Source organism: Schistocerca gregaria, chromosome 10 (genome assembly GCF_023897955.1).
Source record: "Schistocerca gregaria isolate iqSchGreg1 chromosome 10, iqSchGreg1.2, whole genome shotgun sequence".
In the NCBI taxonomy this organism is placed as follows: Eukaryota; Metazoa; Arthropoda; class Insecta; order Orthoptera; family Acrididae; genus Schistocerca; species Schistocerca gregaria.
Genome location: NC_064929.1, coordinates 83,126,946 through 83,149,432, shown reverse-complemented (window position 1 = coordinate 83,149,432; position 22,487 = coordinate 83,126,946). Strand labels below are relative to the sequence as shown.

The 22,487-nt window shown below is 41.4% G+C and overlaps 1 protein-coding gene across 2 annotated transcripts in view; it reads right to left on the bottom strand.

Moving 5' to 3' along the window:
* Positions 1–22,487, bottom strand: part of LOC126293741 (uridine phosphorylase 1) — a 424,249-nt gene that overhangs the window by 113,785 nt on the left and 287,977 nt on the right. The gene's annotated exons all lie outside the window — the stretch shown is intronic.

Sequence of the window (22,487 nt, the reverse complement as noted above, 5' to 3'; positions counted from 1 at the left end):
ATGTTCTGAAGCAAAAATCACTCAGTGGTTGTCAATGGTGATTTTAATGCCATGGTCATCCCCGAGATACCATGTCTGTTCAAAAAATTCCGCAACATTCCAAACTTAGCACCAATTGTAGGTCTGTTCAGAAAATTCCGCAACATTCCTAACTTAGCACCAATTGTGTGTTGCGGCGAAATACGGTTGGCATCCCCGCACGTGACTGTTTAACGCAGGCCCCCACAACGGCACTAGTGGTCGACTGTGAACAGCGGACAAATTGATTAGCTGGGCGGCGGACATTAAAGTGGTAAACTGAGGCGCGGAGTTCGAATGTTTATACATCGCTTTTGGTCACAAAATGCCTTCCCTTGAGTTAGGTCACAAACGTAATGCCTCTTTTAAATACGTTACTACAATATACTTTTTAATTTATGAACAAACAGCAACTAGTCACTGTTTATGAATTTATCTTACGTACTACATGGAATCTGCCGTTGCTAAAAGTTATGTACTGGACCCCTAGCAGTTTTAGAAGTTCATTTACGATAGATGTACGCAAAATGCATCAAAATACTCGAAGATTTGCCCACTATATTAATAGATATTTTCTGACTCTACCTTGCTTTAGATTTTATGACGAGAAGTGCGTTATATATGGCATAGTGCTTTGGCAACTCATGACCAAATTATCAAGACCATGAAAACACTACCGATCAGCCAACTTTCTTCAAAATGATCAGAACATATGGAAAATTATTCTGTCGGTCGGAAATATTGCCTCCTGACAGCGTGTAACCATTTTTGTAACAGCTGTGGTTTTGAGAAAGGAAACCTGCAAATAGATGCACAGACATTATGCTAATACCGTGTTACAAAAACATTTACTAAGTAAGTGCACTGACATACAAAACCACTTAAAATATCCACATATCTGTGAAATGTAATATTCGTTCCTTTCTCGAATTTATTTGTACAATTAATCGCTGCACAACTCTTCACCATTGTACTTCTTTTGATTGGAACGTACAGACAGTAGAATTACGAGTAACAAATACTGTATGTACGCCCCAACAAATATACAACGTTGAATCAGAGTCTTCATAAACAACAATACTACACCACGCATCAGACTACAACCACTATAATGGCGTCCAGCCGAATGTTCAAATAATCCCGCGACTGCAGCGCCATAGTTATTTCTTACAAGGTCTTTGGTTTAACGTGTAACTGTCGGAAGTTTCATTGTTGTCTGTCTGTTAGTTAATTGTCCAGTGCTGTATTGAGTAGAAGATTGTGTCGCACGGATTCCGATTATCGAGAGGGCAGAGCAACGCGTCTGCGTTAAATTTTGCGTGAAACTCAAGAAACCCGTTACACGGACACACCAAGTGATGCAGGAAGCCTACGGTGTTGAATGCTTAAGCCAGGGGTCTCCAAACAACGGCCAATACCGGCCCGCGAACACCATCAATCCGGCCCGCGGTAAAGGGTCAGACATGTGTGGTACCCGGCCCGTCGTATTTTATTTTTTTATTACCTTCGAACCTTGCTTATCGAGCACATCCCATAACGAGTGATAAGCACAGCGGAAAAACGAAAGAAACTGCCCTGCTTAACGAACGTTATTTCGCGTAAAAAATCTGTTTAGTGCTATTGTTTCAGTCTTGAATAATCATTTCAAAAACAGCTTCCTGGCTTATACGTGTAGGAACATTAATTAGGAACGAGTGCAAATAACACAGGTTTGTGAAACATGTCATGTACATAAAAGCATTTAAGTAAATAAAAGAATCAAAAAATTTCAAGTTAAACAGCACATTGAAATTTAAAAATAAAAATAAAAATAAAAAATAAAAATAAAAATAAAAAATAAATAAAAAGTGGGGATATCATAGTATTTGTTAATGGTTGATGAGATACAATTACAGACGTGAGTACACCGTGGTATTGATACATATGGCTGTAATCATGGTGCGGTAGCGTTCTCGCTTCCCACGCCCGGGTTCGATTCCCGGCGGGGTCAGGGATTGATTTTCTCTGCCTCGTGATGACTGGGCGTTGTGTGATATCCTTAGGTTTGTTAGGTTTAAGTAGTTCTAAGTTCTAGGGGACTGATGACCATAGCTGTTAAGTCCCATAGTGCTCAGAGCCAATCTTGGTGCTATAAATCTTATTTACATGTTATAGTAGTGACATCTTATTTATATGACATAAAAATGACACAGTAATGTTAACAACTGAATCAGCTACCACATATGAAAGCCATCTTAGGCAATTTGTAACAGTTGTAAGCAAACATTACAAACATGGATTGTTATACGATTATATCACTTGTTATGTATTTCACTATTATTGTCTAACCTGCCTTCAGAAAATACTTGATAATGGCACTTTGAAGCCGAAATCATGATTGTGTAAGTGTAAATGTAACAGTGTAAATAAACAACCGTCTAATGGCGGTACTGGCTTTAATGAAATACATTATGACTGTGGCACCGCATAACGAAAAAAAATATAGTATTTCTTTGTACCAATGTAACTGAAATGAAATTATGTCCACAGCTCAAGGTCAAACAAAATACAGTTCACTGCTTAAGGCCTACTGCAGTGCCACTCAGTAAAGAATGGCAACAGCGTTAAGCACCACAAAAACTTCTGAACTGTACCGAGAAGTTCCCAGCTGTACTGGGGTATCAGGCCACGAGAAAACTGCAGGTAGGTCGTGGCCCTTGGTGCTCGGTGGAAAAGCCAGTGTGGCCCTTACGCTAAAATGTTTGGAGACCCCTGGCTTAAGCCATGCTCGGTGTTACGAATAGTGTACACGGATTAAAAATGGCCGGACGGAAGTTAAAGGTGATCCTCGTTCAGGGCGCCCTTTGACCTTTACCGACGACGCTCCTGATAGGAGCGTCAACGGAACTGTGCCTGCCAATCGAAAACTGATTGTCCAAGAGGTTGCAGAAGATTCTAAACATTTCATTTGGATTATGTCGTGAACCCGGACACACTATGTTGGAATGCATCGTGTTGTCGCCGAGATCATCCCAAGGCTCAAGACCTTCGCTTCGCAATCTGTGAAGGACTTTTGGATCAGGCAGCACTAAAAATATTCTTTTAACACAGCTGGGAACTGCCGCGAACACTCACAAGGGCAGGAGTTACTGCAAACTTCGTACACTTCTAGTACTCCATTAGGACAACAAAATGTGTAAGCAGTAGCACGTACTTCTCAAGCGTGACTGAGAAAATCGCAAGATAATTTCCGTCGTCAAATACCTGTGCGTGGCCATTTTTACCATGAAGCGGCGCAGCCGAGTGGTTAGCGTTCAAGACCCGTAGCCGCTGGATCGAGTCCCGTTCGTCTGTTTTTTTTATTATTATTATTATTTTCAACACAGGGATTTTCTTTACTATTTATATTACAATGGATACAATGGGGAAAATACGTGTAATCTGATGAACTTTCATTAAATTTATAATGTTTGTTTGACAATGTTGACTCGAATACGCTCTTTCAAATTCTGAAGGTGGCAGGGGTAAAATACAGTGAGCAAATGGCTATTTACAATATGTACAAAAACCAGATGGCAGTTATAAGAGTCGAGGGGCATGGAAGGAAAGCAGTGGTTGGGAAAACAGGGCTGTAGCCTATCCCCGATGTTATTCAATTTGTATATTGAGCAAGCAATAAAGGAACCAAAAGAAAAATTCGGAGTAGGTATTAAAATCCACGGAGAAGAAATAAAAACTTTGAGGTTCGCTGATGACAATGTAATTCTGTCAGCGACAGCAAAGAACCTGGAAGAGCAGCTGAACGAAATGGACAGTGTCTTGAAAGGAGGATATAAGATGACCATCAACAAAAGCAAAACGAGGATAATGGAATGTAGGTAGTCGCTTAAAGTCGGGTGATGCTGAGGGAATAAGATTAGGAAATGATACACTTAAAACAGTAAAGGAGTTCTGATATTTGGGGAGCAAAATAACTGATGATGGTCGAAGTAGAGACGATCTAAAATGTAGACTGGTATGGCAAGGAAAGCGTTTCTGAAGAAGAGAAGTTTGTTAACATCGAGTATAGATTTAAGTGTCAGGAAGTCATTACTGAAAGTATTTGTATGGAGTGTAGCCATGGATGGAAGTGAAACATGAACGATAAATAGTTTGGACAAGAAGAGAATAGAAGCTTTCGAAATGTGGTGCTACAGAAGAATGCTGAAGGTTAGATGGGTAGATCACATAACTAATGAGGAAGTACTGAATAGGATTGGGGAGAAGAGAAGTTTGTGGCACAACTTGACTAGAAGAAGGGGTCGGTTGGTAGGACATGTTCTAAGGCATATAGGGATCACCAATTTAGTATTGAAGGGCAGTGTGGAGGGTAAAAATCGTAGAGGGAGACCAAGAGATGAATACACTAAGCAGATTCAGAAGGATTTAGGTTGCAGTAGGTACTGGGAGATGAAGAGGCTTGCACAGGATAGAGTAGCATGGAGAGCTGCATCAAACCAGTCTCAAGACTGAAGACCACTACAACAACAACAATGTTATTTGTTAGTCTTATAATTTTTATTATTCATAACTATCGACTAGTAAACAACCAAATGCATGAAGTGGTACTGAAAATTTATACTTGTCCGTGATTTGAGAAATCCCTGATATCTGGAAGGAGCCCGAAACGACTTGTTACCTCCAAATTTTGACCGGCACAGACGGCTTTCGAAAGATGATGTCCCTTTCGACATTACTAGTACAAGTTAAGGAACGGTATTTTTTGTAAAAATAGGGAAAACATAAACGGCACCAGCTGCACTGAATAAATGCTATGTTTCCGCATACACAACGTCTTTTGACGTTTGCCGTGGAAAAACAAGCTTCGTTAACATTTTAAAAAACCTCTCTTTCAGACGATAATTTGGAGGCAAACCGTGCAGGACGCAGTATTTCCTTAAAAATCGGCGCTGATAATTAGTTATGCAGTACAGAGTGTATTTTAATAGCATCTTCCGAGAAGCAATTTCTCGTTCTCTCTCGATTAAATACGAACAATTTTGAAGACACGGGCAAGCACACATTTTCGATATCACTTTATGCGTTTGGATGTTTACTAGTGGGTGGTTATGAATATTATATTATTTGTGATAATAAAAAGTAGACTGCTAAATAACATTGTAAATTTAAGAAAAGTTCATCCCATTACACGCATTTTTTCCATTATATCAACTGTAATATAAATACTAAAAAAAAAAGACTGTGTCGAAAATAAAAAGGAACTAGATCCAGCGGATTTAGCACCAAACACTTCTTTAAAAAAAATTGTTCTGCATTATTTGTTAAATTTTGTCAGGGCGGACGTCCGGTGACACCCTAAACAGTTGTTCGTTGATCCGTTCGCTCAGGTTTTTTTTTTTTTTTTTTTTTTTTTTTTATATAGAAAGGATAGCTAACACACTGACCGAACACGCTGAGCTACCGTGCCGGCACATATACAGGGTGTTACAAGAAGGTACGGCCAAACTTTCAGGAAACATTCCTCACACACAAAGAAAGAAAACATGTTATGTGGACATGTGTCCGGAAACGCTTACTTTCCATGTTAGAGCTCATTTTATTACTTCTCTTCAAATCACATTAATCATGGAATGGAAACATAAAGCAACAGAACGTACCAGCGTGACTTCAAACACTTTGTTACAGGAAATGTTCAAAATGTCCGCCAACGAGGATATACGCATCCATCCTCCGTTGCATGGAATCCCTGATGCGCTGTTGCAGCCCTGGAGAATGGCGTATTGTATCACAGCCGTCCACAATACGAGCACGAAGAGTCTCTACATTTGGTACCGGGGTTGCGTAGACAAGAGCTTTCAAATGCACCCATTAATGAAAGTCAAGAGGGTTGAAATCAGGAGAGGGTGGAGGCCATGGAATTGGTCCGCCTCTACCAATCCATCAGTCACCGAATCTGTTGTTGAGAAGCGTACGGACACTTCGACTGAAATGTGCAGGAGCTCCATCGTGCATGAACCACATGTTGTGTACTTGTAAAGGCACATGTTCTAGCAGCACAGGTAGAGTATCCCGTATGAAATCATTATAACGTGCTCCATTGAGCGTAGGTGGAAGAACATGGGGCCCAATCGAGACATCACCAACAATGCCAGCCCAAACGCTCACAGAAAATCCGTGTTGATGAAGTGATTGCACAATTGCGTGCGGATTCTCGTCAGCCCACACATGTTGATTGTGAAAATTTACAATTTGATCACGTTGGAATAAAGCCTCGTCCGTAAAGAGATCATTTGCACTGAAATGAGGATTGACACATTGTTGGATGAACCATTCGCAGAAGTGTACCCGTGGAGGCCAATCAGCTGCTGATAGTGCCTGCACACGCTGTACATGGTACGGAAACAACAGGTTCTCCCGTAGCACTCTCCATAAAGTGACGTGGTCAACGTTCTTGTGCAGCAGCAACTTCTCTCACGCTGACATTAAGGTTATCGTCAACTGCACGAAGAATTGCCTCGTCCGTTGCAGGTGTCCTCGTCGTTCTAGGTCTCCCCCAGTCGCGAGTCATAGGCTGGAATGTTCCGTGCTCCCTAAGACGCCGATCAATTGCTTCGAACGTCTTTCTGTCGGGACATCTTCGTTCTGAAAATCTGTCTCGATACAAACGTACCACGCCACGGCTATTGCCCCGTTCTAATCCGTACATCAAATGGGCATCTGCCAACTCCGCATTTGTAAACATTGCACTGACTGCAAAACCACGTTCGTGATGAATACTAACCTGATGATGCTACGTACTGATGTGCTTGATGCTAGTACTGTAGAGCAATGAGTCGCTTATCAACACTACCTTCCTTCAATTGGGCCAACTGGCGGTGAGTCGAGGAAGTACAGTACATACTGACGAAACTAAAATGAGCTCTAACATGGAAATTTAGCGTTTCCGGACACATGTCCACATAACATCTTTTCTTTATGTGTATGTGAGGAATGTTTTCTGAAAGTTTGGCCGTACCCTTTTGTAACACCCTGTATTTAAAATGAGAACAAGAATTTCGCGTGCAATACGTAACTAGAAACAGGAAGACGTGCATTATTCATAACAAATGATGACGAATTTTACAATTACGAGATGTTGGTATTTCAAATTGAACGAGAAAAAAAATGAGTCAGGGAACACTTGAACCAGCGAACCGTGGCCTGCAGTTTATAATCAATCTACTACGCTGCCGATACCGCTATAAACACAATGTAGAAGTTGGCGTTCAACTGTATGTAATACGCGTCGATAAACTTCAGAGCCGATTATCTCTGTAAATTTATGAAAAACATTAAGAACAGCCTACTTCTCGACACTTTTTAACCGTGTTCCAAACGCATGTTTAACTACGAAACAGTAAGCAGCGCCATTCATTTTCTTTTTGCGTATCAACAGCGTGACAATCAGAGCACAACAGTGCAGAGGCTGTGACAGTACACGTGTTTAAAATAAAGGCTACACAGCTAAACAGTGATTAAGAAATACGTTGATGGCTGTAAATACATTTGAATTTAATAAAGATTCATTTAACGTAACTTAGCAACAACATATTTGATACAAAGTAGAACCTACTTCCTAGAGCGTAACAACACCTGTGTACGTGTGCTACGGCTTCTGACCAATCATCGGGTTTGTGTATGTTTACGTCTGGTTTATTCTTATGAAGAACGGACTTTATAGTTCAGAATCCCCCCCCCCCCCCCCCCCTTCCGTCGCCCAACCTTTGTCCATCTCTTCCTCTCTCCTCTAACTCTGTCTCTTCCTCCGCTCTGTCTCCACGCTATCACTCTCACTCGAATAAGAGGATTCTCGTTGTTACTCCTCCCCCTCGACTCCCCAACAGTATTTCTTTCCAGATAGTAATATGAATATCAAGTTACGTTGAAATCGATCCAGCTACCGCAGGAACTGTGTTTTCCCAAGTACGCACGTCACCTACTTCTCATTAACATAACACATTTCACACGTATTTGCACATTTGTTTCACCTATATCTCTAACGAATTTTGCCCTGCAGTTTCATTTTGACGTATTTCAATGTTTATGATATCATATCTCGCGAACTCTGCACAATATAATTTTGGAAGTACATCCAGTGTTACATGTGAACTGTGTCTGGGAATTGTTTCGCGAATAGAGTTAGTAGTAAAGAAGGAATAAGTTAAAACGTTATGCGTGATGGAGCAGTTTTACTGCACGAACAGCGAAAATATAGTAAGCAGTAACCTGCTTCCTATCTTCATTTTGTGGGAGTCATCAGAGAGAAAACTTCATAAAATTTTCAAATTTTGTGTAAAGTACGTTGCAAGTCACTAGGAACCCTCATTCTCAAATATGGAGTCAATGAAGTGTGGGAATTTTCGCGTCATGAACTTCATAAATGGTTCAAATGGCTCTGAGCACTATGGGACTTAACATCTATGGTCTTCAGTCCCCTAGAACTTAGAACATTTATTTATTTATTTATTTTTTTTTTGGTCATCAGTCTACTGACTGGTTTGATGCGGCCCACCACGAATTCCTTTCCTGTGCTAACCTCTTCATCTCAGAGCAGCACGTGCAACCTCTAACATGGAAAGTAAGCGTTTCCGGACACATGTCCACATAACATGTTTTCTTTCTTTGTGTGTGAGGAATGTTTCCTGAAAGTTTGGCCGTACCTTTTTGTAACACCCTGTATAAATTCTTCATTATGGATATTTTATGAAAGTCTGTTAATAAAGGCTGCTTAAATTAAGAATACATGTCTAATTTTTGAAGGCAAAAATGAAAAACTAAATACTCCTTATTTGGACTATGTCCATTGTTTTATACCACAAATGTATGTACGTGTCGTAGAAACACAGAAAACAATCATTTTCATAGCATCGAGCACACGATACAAATGCTGAATTTTTACGTTTGCCACTGTACTATTAGAATATGAACCCAATAGAACTGATCTAGAGCCAAGTTAATGGATTTGGCCCGAGAAACAACAACACTGTTAAGCTGCCGTAAGTAACGCACACAGCTTATTCACGTGTCACTGCCGAATACTGGTGGGATTAGGAACAGCACCTCATAAAAAAAGAGGAGAAAATGCGGCGCCTGGGTGGCTTCGTTGCTTCTGTTGTTGGTCGATTCTTTATCAACGTAGCAGGTGGCAGCTCCAGAACTGAGACGTGTTTCTCGGATTCGAATAAGGCAAGAGCTAAGGGATTATCTGACGACTGACTGTAATTAATATCTTCACTGGCTTCAGTATTCAACATGTATGGTGAAATCCTTGCAGTACGTTTTTGCATCATATTGTTTGCTCACTTTTTACGAGTGAGCTCCAAATGCTCACACCATTGCAGGTTAGTTGGATCGCTGGTTGGCCAGTGCCGTCAAAGCTCAATGCGCCGGTAGAGCTGTTGTCCCGCGCGTAACACAGCATAAAACGTATCCCTACGACCGTACTCTACTGTACTGGTCACAGCTTGGCTTCTGCTCCACGTGAATCGAAATCCAATGAGATTCAAGCAAACGTGGAAGAATATATGGAGTGATGTTCACATCAGGGTTATTCTTATAATGAACAGAGTATAGTAGAAGACAGGAATAAATACATAGTTGGGTAATGCAATCCACTCAGTAAATAATCACAATCACTATTTAATCTCATTATCTAACTTTTCCCTATACTGGTATCTCCTGTCTGTTGGCACTATCTCTGTAGCTAGTTTTGCCACTTGTTTATTTTCGCAATTCTAGTTACAATAATTTAGTGTGAAGTATTTCGTATATTAAGCATACATTTTCAATTTATTTTCTTTGTTTCATATGTATGCTACCACCTTATCTGAAACAATGGCACTTTCTTTTACATGTTATTCTAAAATTTGAACAGGGATGTAAATGCTCATTTGCGTATCGGTTGGTAAATCTCAAAAATGGTTCAAATGGCTCTGAGCACTATGGGACTTAACATCTGAGCTCATCAGTCCCCTAGAACTTAGAACTACTTAAACCTAACTAACGTAAGGACATCACACACATCCATGCCCGAGGCAGAATTCGAACCTGCGACCGTAGCGGTCTCGCGGTTCCAAACTGAAGCGCCTAGAACCGCACGGCCACCACGGCCGGCGGGTAAATCTCAAATAACCTAATAAAACAATGCACGGAGTTCAGAATCGAGTAATCTTTTTGAAGGACAATACTTCGTGTCTTTGACTGTCAGCTTCACAAAGAAGACACAATAAACGCCATATGGATACAGCATAGATACAACTCTTATTGTAAAGTAGCTGAAATATAACAAGAGTTTGTGCAATTGTAGGAATTAATATTACTTCTCCCTCTTTCACGAAACTGTGAAGTTTCAAGCAGAGCTGTAGTTGCTTTTTGGAGCGATTTTTTTTTAGTTTCTCGTGATCGCTTGCTCTCGTGCGGCATGATTCAAATGTTGTTCTAACAGATCTCGATACTGAAACTTCCTGGCAGATTAAAACTGTGTGCCCGACCGAGACTCGAACTCGGGACCTTTGCCTTTCGCGGGCAAGTGCTCTACCAACTGAGCTACCGAAGCACGACTCACGACCGGTACTCACAGCTTCACTTCTGCCAGTATCCGTCTCCTACCTTCCAAACTTTACAGAAGCTCTTCTGCGAAACATGCAGAACTAGCACTCCTGAAAGAAAGGATAGTGTGGAGACATGGCTTAGCCACAGCCTGGGGGATGTTTCCAGAATGAGATTTTCACTCTGCAGCGGAGTGTGCGCTGATATGAAACTTCCTGGCAGATTAAAACTGTGTGCCCGACCGAGACTCGAACTCGGGACGTTTCTTTCAGGAGTGCTAGTTCTGCATGTTTCGCAGAAGAGCTTCTGTAAAGTTTGGAAGGTAGGAGACGGATACTGGCAGAAGTGAAGCTGTGAGTACCGGTCGTGAGTCGTGCTTCGGTAGCTCAGTTGGTAGAGCACTTGCCCGCGAAAGGCAAAGGTCCCGAGTTCGAGTCTCGGTCGGGCACACAGTTTTAATCTGCCAGGAAGTTTCATATCAGCGCACACTCCGCTGCAGAGTGAAAATCTCATTCTGGAGATCTCGATACTGCTTCGAGCTGTGCGGCGTATCGGGAAATTGCAAGCTCATTCGATTACGAGTGTAGTTTGTCCAGCTCTAGTTAGCACAATAAAGCAAGGATATTTGTGAGTGAAGGCGTCATTAAGGACCGGTTGATGGTTCGCAGACGTAAAGTTGCTTACTTGGCGACATGGTAACCAGTTCCGAATATTATCCCCTCCTGTGGGCTGTTTCCAAAGTCGAGGTCACAGGCGAAAGACGTCAACCGTTTGCCCAGCTCTCGTTATCATAATAAAGCAGGGATATTTGCGAGTGAATTCGCCATTAAGGACCGGTTGGTGGTTCGCGAACGTAAACTTGCTTACCTGGCGACATTGTAACCTGTTCAGAATATTATTCCCTCCATTAGTCTGCATCCAAGGTCGAGGTCACAGGCGAAAGACGTCAGTCGTTTGCCCAGCTATAGTTAGCACAGAAATGCAGGGATATTTGCGAGAGAATGCGTCATTAAGGACCGTTTGACGGTTCGCGAACGTAAACTTGCTTACCTGGCGACAGGGTAACCTGTTCAGAATATTACTCCCTCCATTAGTCTGCATCCAAGGTCGAGATCACAGGCGACTGACGTCAATGCAAAACACGTCTCCTAAAGAGCCAACAGGTTACACAACATATTTGTGTGAAAAAGGTTACACTTTTTATTAATTACAGCAGCAAATTCAAGGCAATTAGATTACTATTAAATCTTGACAAGATTGTACGTACAATTAAGTACTTCTCGTGGACCTCTGCCAGCTATAAAAGTAGTCTACACAAACAATAACAGAATACAACAAGCAGATAAGGTTAAAGATTGTAGAAGGAGAGAAAACCTAAACTGAGAAACCTTTCCCTAGAATCAATTAAGCGCGTTAAAAGTAGATTCTACCGTGACGGAACGGAACGGCAGAAGACTCGATACATTTCAAAAAGCGACATTCACACAGGCAGTCAACGGAACAGAACGGGACGTCAGAGTGAAGGTTTCTCGGGAAGAAAGAGTTGATGTCGTTGGAGCGAGAAGCGGTGTTGTCGAATATCGTTAACAAGCCTAAGTCATGGTGTAGTAGTGGATTCGTCCTCTGCGTTTTCTTAGTCTTCATTTTTATTATTCTGCTTCGTTTTCATAGCACAATGCCAATGTTCCATGGCAACTTCGACATATGTTCTACTGATTGTTCTTCCACAGAAGACGAAATATCTGCAAGCGAAAACTGTTTCAGGTTGTACGATACCACTACGGAGAAATGACATACACTGTGTGTAAATAGGGATATAAACTGGTGGGATGATTTTCATTAAATAACCGTTTTTAACACTGAAAAATCATGAAAGGAAACAGAAAAATAGTTTAACTCATTTGGTACTTAAAAACAAAACAGTCAAAGAATAATACAATCACGCTCTATGTATCACCTTACAAACGTTTTTTTTTCCAAGTTTTTCAGTAGTGCATCTCGGATATTATTAACTCTTGTACCGATATTTTGCCTGAAAATCTTTCAGCCATGCCCAAAGTGAGTCGCAGGGCCAAGAATGTACACCTTTAAGAGTAAAACAAAGCAGGTGCAGAGTAAGCGAACCCACGGCGCTTATGGAGTATTTGGTTCATTATTAGGGATGCCATGTCTTGGAATGCCAGGCAGTTAATATAACGTTGTATTGACCACAAGCGAAACAGACGCCTATTACAGCTCAATAAATCTGCAGAGGTTCAGCATTGTATTTACTCTGGCCATTCCTCTGGTTAAGGCAAATGTAAGATATTGGCCACAGCCTCATCCTAGTGGGATTTAGTGGTCAAGGAAGTTGTGGCAACAGAATTAGCAGACAACCTGCTCAGCCGTGACGAGGGATTCCAGCTCGACAAATCATGGAGACACCTCATTTCACGGCTGCGCCCTCAGAGGAAATATTGTTACATTACCTTCACTGCCTGGCATTTCGACATAACTGTGCTTGCTTTGTTTACTCTTTACCGGCGTAAAGTTTTGTCTAAGTCTGACGCTCTTATTACCAACAGTGTTATCTGAGGTATGCGCGTTTACTTCACAATGTAAAGCGCTTTAAAAATCCATTTCGTGACCGGTCTTGAGAATGGCTGAAAGGTTGTCAGCCGAAATATCGATACAAGAGTTGTTAATATCCCAAATGCACTCCCGAAACATGATCGAACGTCGTCTGATGTGTTTATTTATCTCCGTATATAAAAGGCAAATGAGCCAAAACCGTTAACGATAGAAACTTGAAATTTATTGTGTTGATTTTATACTGTACGCATCGTTTAAGAAGCGATTTTTCGAAATTCCCTCTCTTAGGGGATGAAGAATTTTAAGAAAATACTTATTTAGTTATATGAAATTTTTTCAAGCTAAATCAGTGGGAACTGGTATTTCACTTCTCGGTTGGTATAAAGAAATATGTCTTAGAGGATAAAAGTTTCTATGGGACAACCACCACAAGGAGGCAAAAAGGCATGATTAACAAAAAAACCTTGGACTCCAACTACCACAATATCTTTTTGGTCAGAAGTGCATTCGGCAAAGACTGTGCGTCCATGTCCTTAATTAGCGCCGAAAGTTTTGAAGGTGATGCAAATTATGAATAACAAAACTTCGATTAAAGAAAAAAAATATGTGCATACCTCACAGTCTACGTGAGAGTAGCGGCGGGCGATGAGCTGTTACTGCTGTATGAAACATTTCAACGTAATTACCGAAAATCTCCATGTGCTTCAAATTTTTCAACACTAAACTCTACTAAACATTTGGATGTACATTGAGTACGTGCTTTTAAATCAAAATGAACATGTTATCGGTCAAATCAGACAGCGAAAAGGAAGTCTTGTATTGTAAAGTCGGCGGTTTAATGTTCTTTCTCGCAGATAGTTTAAATTAAAATAGCAGAGCATTAAAACGATTCTTCTTCCTATATATACACAAAAATCTGCTGTTTCGGTTTCTTCTTCGCAGTCGGTTTTACCGGTAAACAGGAAAATAACCGTGCTTATGGCTTTTCACGTTTGGCTAGAATACTACATTGGAATATGAACCGTCTGAAACTTCATATTCCTACCCGTCGTATGAGAAATACTGTCACTGAAGCTCCTATCCTCTGCGATCCTTCATTGCTACATACCAATGATCCCAACCGGTTAACCCACTTATTTGAAGCGATTTTAATTCCCAATCAATATTTTGTTTCCAGTAACTATAAGCAATTATCACGGTCAGAGGGGACGGGAGGAGGGCAGGGGGTGGAACAGGAGATGGACAGAGGGGGCGATCGAGGAAATGGACGGAAAGAGGGGTAGAAGATTACTACGTATATCCAATTACACAGCATTGCCGGTTTGCTATTATGTATATCTTTTCGCCAACAAATGAATGTCGATATTTTGAACTGACTGGGCGATATGTCCCCTGTTCAACTCTTCAGCGGTTTACCATATAAACTTCATCAATAACATGAGGTTCGCTTTTGCCCATTAATAAACTTCATCATTGCGTTGGTTAATTGTGATATTACATTCCGACTTTTTGTATAACGAAGGGGGTCTCATAACACCTTTTATCGTTCGGTGCGGAGGAGGCAAGATTGAGATTAACCTGCCGTCGATATAGAGGCCAATAAAGATGGTTTGCCGGCCGGGGTGACCGAGCGGTTCTAGGCGCTTCAGTCTGGAACCGCGCGACTGCTGTCGCAGGTTCGAATCCTGCCTCGGACATGGTTGTGTGTGATGCCCTTAGGTTAGTTAGGTTTAAATAGTTCTAAGTTCTAGGGGACTGATGACCTCAGAAGTTAAGTCCCATAGTGCTCAGAGCCATTGGAACCAAAGATGGTTAACCGTTCGATACTGGGCTAAGCGAAGTGATGCTGAGGTGACGTCGCCTGTTCCGATACGTCTACTATAAATATCGCTTATTTCGGGAACATTTTGTAATACGTCTCATCACAATCAAAGGCGATATTTTTGGAGGGAAAGCTTAACTTACATGGATGAAACTGTAGCAGAACACAGAAGCTTGATAGAAGATTTATATGTGGCGTTTTACAATGTCCTGCAGAGACCTCTAGAGAAACATTCGCGTTTTTATGACTGTTTCACGATACGTATATGCGTCAGTGATGCAGAACATGGACGATGGAGAATTCAGACGTGAAAAGATTATAAATGTGTTCAAAACGGTGTTGTTGGAAACGGCTGAAGATCAAACGAATTGACAAAATACGGAATCAAAAATAGTGAATGCAAGAAACACAATGCTTGGGCACAACGTAGGATTTGGGAGGTTTATTTCGTTGTGATGTGGATCACTGTCGAGTACAACAGCTCACGTACCTGAGGTGTTTGGAATAAGGTGTTGCTGTAGCTACGTAATGTAATGTATACCGCTCGCCTATTTGTGACTGAGATTGTGAAAATGCTCCCGACACACACCAAAATAGGTGTTTTCACAGGCGTTATCTCATCATGCAGCAACACTTCTGTACTATGTTGCGAGTATGAATTAACGCATACCGTGTTTCTGGCTTTCTCACACTACCTCGCATTATTCCGCAAAGTTTTTCCTCTTACATTTTCAACTTCAGCAGTCATCTCCATAGCTTCCTGAAGAAGAACGTTGAGTTTTTCCGTTATGAAACATTGTACGTGTGTTTTCTGCACTGTGGTATAATACGGAGCGATTTCTTTGCAGATGTGTCCAATCTATTTACTTGACAAAAGAATATTGTAGAATGTTTGCTATGAGGGCTAGAAACATTTTAGCCACTTAATAGGCAATAAGAAGTTTAGTCTGTGTACCTACCGCCCGCTAGAAGACATAAAAGTCTCTACTTCCGTACACTTGACATTTCGCACGATTAGTGCTACCATTGTTTTCCGCCGGCGAGGATATTTCGCACAGGCAATATACAGGGTTGCCAGAAATAGTAAAAATCTTGTAAGGTTGTGCTGAGAAAAAATTGTTCAGAAAAAAAATTCGATACGTTGCACCGTTTCAGAGTTAATTAGCAGTGAATTTAGTCACACAGTCGGTTGCGGGAGCAGATTCAAGCGGTGTGCGATATAACATTGAATATATTAACTGTAAAAGGCATCACGCCCTCTCTTTCTTAAATTACATGTACCGGAGATAAATGATAGTCATATCTGTACATATCGTTTGGTGTAACAACAAAGTGCTAGTCTGAAGAGTAATGAATCAGAGAAGGGACCATGTCCATATGAACAAGCGCGTAGTGAAATTTGCATCAAAAAAGAAGAAAACTTAAACGATGAAAGAAAATTTTACAATACACACCTGACGAATACAATCAATTTTATTACAGTGTTTGCCAGTGGCTTGTGACGGATGGACGAGATAAAGATGAAGCATATCCACCAGTGTCTGCTTTACTGTATTTTGCTTTTGTTTGTATTTTGGGTACATTACGAATAAATCTGCAAGCTCAAAACGCATAGTTTTATTGCTATAAAGAACATGAGCAGTACGAATACGAATTTTAATAACACAATCCTTCAGCTGCAGAGACCGGTAGTTGCTAAACATGATCAGGTTCGAAAAATAGATCATCTCCAGTACATTCAAATTCGATCACTGATCAAAGTCTATGGCTAAGGTATGTTGTAATGACTTATATTGTGTCATCCTGGGGTCAACTGCTACAAGGAAACTACATGACACCATGCTTAAATCAGTTGTATAACAACAGTTCTTTGGGTCTTCTGAAAAATTTGCCAAGGTCACTCCAAAAGAAATGACCATTTTTTTTTAAATCCATCTTTTATTCTACATGTTTGAAAGTTTTACAGTGTGTAGATACATTCTTTAGGAACAATATTTTCATTTCTCCACATAATTTCCATCCCTCTCAACAGCCTTTCGCCATCTTCGAACCAGCGCCTGTATACCCGCGCGGCAAAATTCTGGACGAACCTGTTGGAGCCACTGTTTGGCAGCGTGCACAAGGGAGTCATCATCTTCAAACCTTGTACCACGAAGAGAGTCTTTCAGTTTCCCAAAGAGATGATGATAGTCACATGGAGCCAGGTCAGAACTGTAAGGCGTGTGTTTCGGTGTTGTCCATCCCAGTTTTGTGATCGCTTCCATGGTTTTTCGACTGACATGTGGCCGTGCATTGTCGTGCAACAGCAAAACATCCTGCTTTGGCCGATGTGGTCGAACACGACTCAGTAGAGCTTGAGGTTTCTTCAGTGTCGTCACAAATGCATCAGAATTTATGGTGGTTCCACTTGGCATGACGTCCACAAGCAAGAGTCCTTCGGAATCGGAAAACACAGTAGCCATAACTTTTCCAGCAGAAGATGTGGTTTTGAATTTTTTTTTTTTCTTGGGTGAATTTGCGTGGTACCACTCTATTGATTGCCCCTTCGTCTCTGGTGAAATGATGGAGCCATGTTTCATCACCTGTCACAATTCTTCCAAGAAATTCATTTCCACCATTCTCGTACTGCTGCAAAAAGTTCGATGCATACCGTTTTTCTTGGTTGTTTTTTTTTTATTTTTGAGCCACTGTCAACATCCTGGGAACCCACCTGGCACAAACCTTTATTAACACCAACACTTTCAGTATTCTGCAAACACTTCCTTCCCCTATCTCAAAGCAGCGTGACAATTCGTTCACTGTGGTGCGTCTCTCAGCAGTCACCAATTCGTTAACTCTCTGCACATTGTGTGGAGTGTGTGCAGTACGTGTGGCCGCTTTCATCACGTAACCTGCTTGCCTACCGACTAACTGTACTGCGATGGACAGCAGCATCTCCATACACCTTTTTCAACCTCCTGTGGATGTTTCCCACTGTCTCGTTTTCACAGCACAGGAATTCTATGACAGCACGTTGCTTCTGCCACTTTGAAGGCCACTTTGAAGGCATGGTGTGACGGCGCCACTCACGGGAACGGATTGAACTAAAACAAGCGGGAAGGATGTACCTACACACTGCAAAACTTTCACACATGCAGAATAAAAACTGTATTTTTATAAAAATAGTGTGAATTTTTTTTGTAGTGATCCTCGTACTTTCTTGGGCACGACCCCTTTTCCAAATAACTGATACAATTAGTTTCAGTTGTTATCATAGCGTAGCTGCTAGCGCACGAGACTGCTCAGCCTTTTGCTCTGGTCCGATCCCTACTACCGTCCCATGTCCAATTTTTGTTTCGCTGTCTTCTTCACCTTTAGGAAACCGAACGAAGAACACGTTGCCCGACATCGTATGGGGGTCGCTTGAATTTGCGCGCGCAATGGCGTTATTGGCTAACTTCAATGCTAATTAGCTAGGGGAAGGTGAAACGTATCGAATTTTTTTTTTAATTTACAGTTATTTCTCAGCACAACCTACCCGGCAACACCCTTACAACATTTTCACACTGTTTGTGACCACCCTGTGTAGTTAGAAACAGACTACACGTGTGGGCATGCACGCACGGGTGCTCGCTCTACGATCACTGAGGAAGAATACAACAGGAAGAGAGGAGATGAGGTACTGGCGATAGTGAAGATAAAGCTGTGAAGGTGAGTCGTGGGCCGCGTTCGAATAGCCCAGTCTGTAGAACAACTGTCCATGAAAGGCTAAGGTTCCAGGTTTGAGACCCGGTCCGGGCGACAGCTTTAGTCTCCCAGCGAGTTTCATGAGAATACAACGCTGAAACCTACTTAGACTTTTCAGATGCACGAGGTGTGTTCAAAAAGTATTTATTCATCAATATTCAGTGCTGTCCTCTTCAAAGAAATCTCCCTTCAGATACAATATACTCGTGCCAACGCTTCCTCAAATCCTCGAATCACTTCTCATAAGCACTTTTTGGTACAGCCTTGAGTACTTACAGCGATGCTTTTTTTTATCTCCTCAATCGTTGAAAATCTTCGTCCTTTCATAGGTCGCTTCAGTTTTGGGAACAGCAAAACGTCGCCGGGGGCCAAATCCGGTGGCCGAGGCAGGTTTGTCGTGTGTTTTTGGCCAAAAAAATCTGTCACAAGCAACTATGAATGAGCAGGTCCATTGTTGTGATGCAAAAGCCAGGATTTGTTTTTCCACAATTCCGATTTTTTTTTTTAAATATTGCTTCTCGCAGCGCATAACGTCAAGGTAATACTCCTTATTGACCGCACGATCTTGAGGTTTAAGTGCATGATGCACTACGGCACGGTAACTGAAGGGAAAAAAACAACAGTGAGCAAAACTCTGACATTTGATCGAACTTGGCGTGCTTTTTTCGGTCTTGGCTCTCCGGGGTGCTTCCATTGGGACGATTGGGCTTTGATTTCGACGTCGTAACCGTAAACCCGTGTTCCGTCATTAGTTATGACCCTTTTGAGCAAATCAGGATCATCACTGACGTCGGAGAGCTCAGCGATGCTCATGCGACGCTTCTTCTGATCAAAATTGAGATGTTTTGAAACAAACTTCACCGACACACGCCTCATGCTCCATACATCTTACAAAATTCCAGAATGAGATTTTCACTCTGCAGCGGAGTGTGCGCTGATATGAAACTTCCTGGCAGATCAAAACTGTGTGCCCGACCGAGACTCGAACTCGGGACCTTTGCCTTTCGCGGGCAAGTGCTCTACCATTTTATAAGTTTCATCTTATAAAACTGCATGATGCGAGCCGACCGATATGCCAACATCCTCAGCAGCTCCTCATACGGTAATTCGACGATTTTCCTAAACAATTTTCTTCACAGCTTCGACGTAATCATCTGTTGTTGAGTGCTGAGGCGTTTAGTGCGAGGTTCATCATTGGCATCTTCTCGGACATCTTGGAAGAGCTTGTTCCACTTGCAAACTTTTTTTTTAACTTAGAGCAGACTCACCGCATGGCACTGTCAACATTTCATGTGTTTTAAAGCACTTGATTCCATTTTTTACTCAAAATTTGATGCAAATTCTGTGCTCCATTTTTTATAATAATCGAAAATCGCCGAGCACACTAAAACACGTTTATGCGCGCCTACACCAGTGTCTTTGGCACTCCAATTTAGTATCTTCAGACAAAAATGTCGTTAGGGTTTTTTGCATAACTTTTTGAGTGCTATTTATAACTGTTATCACAATTTTTTTTGCAATATGTGGCAAATAATTTCTTTACAAGATTGAAATTTTCCCGAGTCTCTTTTTTTGCAATATTCTGCGGAAGTACTCAAATTTCCTAAAGAGAACTCTAAAAGTATAGCGTATCTATCTAGAATTCCGAGGAAAAAATGTATATTTCTTGAAAATTGGAAGCCATCCTCACCTGACTGATAATATTCCGAAGTGTGCTGTACACTTGAAACTGTGAACATTTGCTCGGGACATGTGTACCAACATAACGAAAAAAAAGATCGATGATCAAACTACGTTGCCCGCGCAATTTGAAAAGCCACGTTACTTTTTGAGAAGCCCTCGCACACGAAAGGAATTCGACAATCTTAATAGGTAAAAGATATGAGGAAAAGGTTCCCAAAACATCAGCAAGAAACCACAACTGCACATCACCTCTTACCTCCTTCGTGGCCAAACGCTATTGATGATGTCTAAAACCAGCAAAAACCGAACCGACTTTCTCCGGGTTCAACATCGCTTGCACCCCACAAATACAGGTTTTCTCCGTGTGCAGTTATGGACTAGTTCCAAAATGACGCATTTTCGACCGAGCGATATTTTCGAAACTTATTTTAAATCGACAATTGACGAATAGATTGGTAGCGGACACACTCTCCTAAACGCCGGTACAAAAACTGAATGCGCAGGAGACAAGTGGCGTACCGGAGAAGGGACTCTATAGGGAACACCAGAACACACATTCCGAAAGGTGGGGCCAGCCTGTACAGTTCCTTTCCTCGTCCACAATGTGTGCGCGCTCGTGAATGGAGCTCTCTAGTTGTTCAGGGAATGTCACCTTTTGTGGAGACACGCGGTTCTTGCAAGAACTGCCTGTAGTAGATGAGGATCCGCAGTTAGAACGTTCAAACACAATAACATCTATCATCATCATCATCAGTTTTCTGCTATATTAGCAGTTCCTTTGCCTCTCCATTTTCTGCGGTCCATTGCTTCCTTCTTAAGGCTGCTGTATGTTGTACCGTCCATCATGTCATCCAGTATCTGGAATCTCTTCCTTCCTCGCTTCCTTTTCCCTTCTACATAACCTTCTAAAACTGTTTTAATCAGTCCGTCATTCTTTCTTAATGAATGCCCAATCCAATTTCTTTTTCTTCTCTTTATTACATCTAGTAACTGTGTTTCCTCTCACACTCTTCTCAGTACCTCTTCATTTTTTACTCTGTCCATCCAACTTATTCTTTCCACCTTCCGCCATGTCTATATCTCAAAAGCCTCCAGCCTTTCTCTGTCTTTCTTCCTCATAGTCCACGTTTCAGCGCCATATAGAAAAACACTACAAACAAGACATTTTATGAGTCTATTTCTGAGTTCTCTGTCCAGATAGCTGCAGAAAATTCTCTTTTCTTATAAAACGCCTCTTTTGCATTTGCTATCCTTGTTTTAATTTCTGTGCTGCACCTGTTCTAGTGTTTCTCCATTCAGCATAATTTTTATTTCCTTATTTCTTCCTAGTGCCAATACTTTTGTTTTATTTGTGTTAATTTTCATTCTATATTTTTCCGTTAGTTGCAATGGTGTCCACCAAATCCTGTAGTTCTTTTTCCCCTGTGGCTAGAAGGACCATGTCATCAGCAAACCACTAACACCCTACTCTTCTTCCTCCAGTTTCTACTCCTTCGTCATCTGATGAGCATTGGTCAGTCGTATTTTGCAAGTAGAGGTTGAAAAGAGTAGGCGATAGACCCTTGTCTTACTCCTTTTCCTAGTCTGATCCAGTCTGTACTTTGTCCTCTCACATTAACTGAAACTTTTTGATTAAGATATAATGAGTTTACAAGTCTTCTGGTTTTCCAGTCCACTCTCTTTTCCCTCATTATAGTCGCCAGCTTGTCCCAAACCACATTGTCAAATGCCTTTTCTAGATCGATGAAGCACATATATAGGTCTCAATGAACCTTTCTCCCAAGATTCGTAGGAGCCCCATTGCATCTCTGGTGCCCGTATTCCGCCTAAAGCCAAACTGCTCCTCGCCGAGATTCTCCTCCATTACTTTTTCAAGACTTTTATTAATTATTCTTAACATCACTTTGGCTGCATGTGAAATGAGGCTGATTGTCCTGTGCTTGCTGCATTTCTTGGTCCCTTGTTGTTTCGGTAATGGGATTGTAGGGAAGCAGCCTACTCAAGCCGTATAAAATTCACATCAGTCTTTTCATTGTGTGCCAGCCAGTCCGCCGTAACTAGCTCGGACGTCATAAAAGTTGCGCAATACTTTAAAAATCAA